Source organism: Triticum aestivum, chromosome 5B, assembly GCF_018294505.1.
Source record: "Triticum aestivum cultivar Chinese Spring chromosome 5B, IWGSC CS RefSeq v2.1, whole genome shotgun sequence".
Taxonomy (NCBI): Eukaryota; Viridiplantae; Streptophyta; class Magnoliopsida; order Poales; family Poaceae; genus Triticum; species Triticum aestivum.
Genome location: NC_057807.1, coordinates 676,840,978 through 676,846,252, shown reverse-complemented (window position 1 = coordinate 676,846,252; position 5,275 = coordinate 676,840,978).

Here is a 5,275-nt window from a genome sequence, read left to right as displayed (position 1 = left end):
GATCCAAAAAGAGAGAAGAAGCCAGCTAGCTAATAACTATGGACCCGTAGGTCTGAGGTAAACTACTAACAACTCATAGGAGGGGCAAGGATGTTGATGTAGAGGCCCTCCATGGTCGATTCCCCCTCCGACAGAGTGTCGGCGAAGGCTCCAAGATGGGATCTCGCGGATACAGAAGGTTACGGTGGTGGAAATTGTGTTTCATGGTGCCCCTGGATGTTTTCGGCGTCCGTAGGTATATATAGAAGGAAGAGTACATCTGTGGACGCCCGAGGGGCCCACGAGATAGGGGGGCGCACCCTACAGGGGGGGCGCACCCTCCTATCTCATGGGGCCCTCGGGGCTTTCTTGACTTGCACCCCAAGCTCTTCGGATCAGATTTGTTCCAAAAATAACGTTCCCGAAGGTTTCATTCCGTTTGGACTCTGTTTGATATTCCTTTTCTTCAAAATACTGAAATAGGCAAAAAAAACAGCAATATGGGCTGGGCCTCCGGTTAGTAGGTTAGTCCCAAAAATGATATAAATATGTAAAATAAAGCCCATAAGCATCCAAAACAGGTAATATAATAGCATGGAACAATCAAAAATTATAGATACGTTGGAGACGTATCAAGCATCCCCAAGCTTAATTCCTGCTCGTCCTCGAGTAGGTAAATGATAAAAAGAGAATTTTTGATGTGGAATGCTACCTAGCTTAAATCATAATGTAATTTTCTTTTATTGTGGCATGAATGTTCATATCCAAGTAATACAAAATAAAAGTTCATATTGATATAAGAAACAGTAATACTTCAAGCATACTAAGCAAGTAATCATGTCTTCTCAAAATAGCATGGCCAAAAGAAAGTTATCCCTACAAAATCATATAGTCTGGCTAAGCTCTATCTTCATCACACAAAGTATTTAATCATGCACAACCCCGATGACGATCCAAGCAATTGTTTCATACTTTAATAATCTCAAACTTTTTCAACTTTCACGCAATACATGATCGTGACCATGGACATAACACTATATGTGGAATAGAACGATGGTTGTGGAGAAGACAAAAAGGAGAAGATAGTCTCACATCAACTAGGCGTATCACCGGGCTATGGAGATGCCCATTAATAGATATCAATGTGAGTGAGTAGGGATTGCCATGCAACGGATGCACTAGAGCTATAAATATATGAAAGCGCAACAAAAGAAAACTAGTGGGGTGCATCCAACTTGCTTGCTCACGAAGACCTAGGGCATTTTGAGGAAGCCCATCATTGGAATATACAAGCCAAGTTCTATAATGAAAAATTCCCACTAGTAAATGGAAGTGACAACATATGAGACTCTCTATCATGAAGATCATGGTGCTACTTTGAAGCACAAGTTTTTTAAAAGGATAGTAGCATTGTCCCTTCTCTCTTTTTCTCTCATTTTTTTATTTGGGCCTTTTTTTATGGCCTCTTTTTTAATTTTTTTATTTCGTCCGGAGTCTCATCCCGACTTATGGGGGAATCATAGTCTCCATCATCCTTTCCTCACTGGGACAATGCTCTAGTAATGATGATCATCACACTTTTTATTTTTTTACAACTCAACAATTACAACTCGATACTTAGAACAAAATATGACTCTATATGAATGCCTCCGGCGGTGTACCAGGAAATGCAATGAATCAAGAGTGACATGTATGAAAGAATTATGAACGGTGGCTTTGCAACAAATACAATGTCATCTAACTGTTCATGCAAAAAGCAATATGATAAAAGTAATGTGTGTCATATGAATGGAACGGTGGAAAGTTGCATGGCAATATATCTCAGAATGGCTATGGAAATGCCATAATAGGTAGGTATGGTGGCTGTTTTGAGGAAGGAGTATGGTGGGTGTATGGTACCGGCGAAAGTTGCACGATACAAGAAAGGCTAGCAATAATGGAGGGGTGAAAGGAGTGCGTATAATCCATGGACTCAACATTAATCAAAAGAACTCATATACTTGTTGTAAAAATTTAGAAGTCATCAAAAACCAAAGCACTAGATGCATGCTCCTAGGGGGATAGATTGGTAGGAAAAGACCATCGCTCCCGACTGCCACTCATAAGGAAGACAATCAATAAATAAAATTGTGCTCCAACTTCATCACAAAGCGGTTCACCATACGTGCATGCTACGGGAATCACAAGCTTTCAACTCAAGCATTCTTTAAATCCATAATCACCCAACTAGCATGATTTTAATATTACTACCTCCATATCTCAAAACAATTATCAAGCATCAAATTGATCATAGCATCCAATTCACTTTCTGTGATAGTTTTTATTATACCCACCTTGGATGCTCATCATTCTAGGACCAACTTTGTGACAATAGAAAATACCATGCTGTTCTAAGAGACTCTCAAAATAATATAAGTGAAGCATGAGAGACTAGCAATTTCTATAAAATTAATCCACCACCATCCTCTAAAAGATATAAGTGAAGCACTAGAGCAAAAACTATCAAGCTCAAAAGATATAAGTGAAGCACATAGAGTATTCTAGCAAATTCTAATCAAATAGGCTTCTCCAAAATGGTGTGTTACAGCAAGGATGATTGTGGTAAACTAACAAGCAAAGACCAATATAATACACGACACTACAAGCAAAACACATATCATGTAGCGAATAAAAATATAGCTCCAAGTAAAGTTACCAATGAACGAAGACGAAAGAGGGGATGCCTTCCCGGGGCATACCCAAGCTTAGGCTTTTGGCTATTCTTGAATATCTTGGGGTGCCATAAGCATCCCCAAGCTTAGGATCTTTCCACTCTTTATTCCATAGTCCATAAAAGCTTTACCCAAAACTTGAAAACTTCACAACACAAAACTCAACATGAAATCTTATAAGCTCCGTTAGTGGAAGAAAACAAAACCACCACATAAGGTACTGCAATGAAATCATTCTTTATTTATTTTGGTGTTAAACCTACTGTATTCCAACTTCCTTATGGTTTATACACTAATTTATTAGCCATAGATGCATTGAAATAAGCAAACAACACACGAAAAACAGAATCTGTCAAAAACAGAACAGTCTGTAGCAATCTGTGACTAACGCAAACTTCTGTAACTCTAAAAATCCTACCAACATAGGACGTACTGGACAATTTGTTTATTGATCAGAAGCAAAAAGAATCAACACAAAAGCTCTTTCCTGTGATTTATTGAATTTTTCCTCGTGAGCGCAAAGTTTCTGTTTTTCAGCAGAATCAAATCAACCATCATCATAGTTTATCCTATAGGTTCTACTTGGCACAAACACTAAACAAAAAATAAAATCCCATCTAAACAGAAAGTAGAAACAAAATTTAACACTAAACAGTAACAAAAACAAAGAACATAAAGAAAATTGGGTTGCCTCCCAACTAGCGCTATCGTTTAACGCCCCTAGCTAGGCATAAAAGCAAGGATGGATCTAACGAGTGACATAATAGTAAGATAGATCTTGAAAACTCATCTCATATTCTCTACGTTCGGCAGAAAGCTTTCTTTGAGGCAATCAAAAGTAATCAAATGGGCTAAATTTGGTGGGACAAAGGTCCCCAAGATCAATCAAAGGAGGAATAGGTTCCTCCTTCGGCCCTTCATAGTGCACAACTATTTCATCACTAAAATCATTATTTTGGAAAAAATTGTGAGCCTATACTCAAGAGAGTATCTTAGCTCATCGTTTCGAAGAGCAAAATCATTATTAAGTTCGTTAATGCAATCAATCAAGACTTTGGTAGGAACCTTTTTTCTAAGGTTTGCATTAAAAGCGACATAGTCGGAAGATTGAAAACGTCTAAATTCCTCTTGATCATTAAGATTGCTTCTATGGGAGGACGACCGACGTCCACCCTATAGTGCACAAAGATTGCTTTGGCCTCTTTTATGATAAATTTAAACTCATGAGCCAAAAATATAGTAACAGCGCGCTTAACAGAACAATGCTCAATATTAGAAAATTCTAGAAAAATTCTTTGTATGCAAGGATGCATATACATAAATTGTCTTTCAAGTTCAACTACAAGCATAGCGATAGCATCAGCAAGACTACTAGTTCTAATAAGAATAGAACAACCCAAGGAAGGTAGAACACCGGCACAAGTAAAGAAATCTTGAATAACACCTTTGCCAATAATGTTACCACTGTCGATTCGAAACTTTTTAGTATGCAAGATAGGGGGTTCATCGGCCGGAGCCTCGGGATTTTCCATGTTATCATTATTGTCCATATCAACGATAATCTCCTCAGTTTCAGACATAGCGGCAAGCAAGGCGGGAGAAAGCGAGTGAAAAATAGGGGAGGATATTGGGAAAGAGAGGGCGAATAAAACGGCAAGGGTGAAGTGGGGGAGAGGAAAACAAGAGGCAAATGGCAAATAATGTAAATGCGAGGGAGATGAGTTTGTGCTGGGTACTTGGTATGTCTTAACTTGAGTGAAGACCTCCCCGGCAACGGTGCCAGAAATGAGCTTAGTTGACGGGGTGTGAGTGAGTGCCCTTTACCTAGCCTCCCTGGCAACGGTGCCAGAAATCCTTCTTGCTACGTCTTGAGCTAGCGTTGGTTTTCCCCGAAGAGGAGAGGGTGATGCAGCAAGTGTAGCGTAAGTATTTCCCTTAGTTTTTGAGAACCAAGGTATCAATCTAGTAGGAGGCTCCTCAAAATTCCCACGCACCTACACAAACAAACTGAGAACTCACAACCAACACAATAAAGGGGTTGTCAATCCCTTCACGGCCACTTGCGAAAGTGAGATCTAATAAAGATAATATGATAAGATAGATATATTTTTGGTATTTTATGATATAGATGCAAGAAAGTAAAGATGCAAATAAAAGTAGATTGCAAGCAAATATGATAAGAGATAGACCCGGGGGCCATAGGTTTCACTAGAGGCTTCTCTCGAGAGCATAAGTATTATGGTGGGTGAACAAATTACTGTCAAGCAATTGATAGAAAAGCGAATAATTATGACGTTATCTAGGCATGATCATGTATATAGACATCACATCCAAAACAAGTAGACCGACTCCTGCCTGCATCTACTACTATTACTCCACACATCGACCGCTATCCAGCATGCATCTAGAGTATTAAGTTCATAAGAACGGAGTAACGCATTAATCAAGATGATATGATGTAGAGGGATAAACTCATGCAATATGATATAAACCCCATCTTGTTATCCTCGATGGCAACCATACAATACGTGTCTTGCAACCCCTTTTGTCACTGGGTAAGAGCACCGCAAGATTGAACCCAAAGC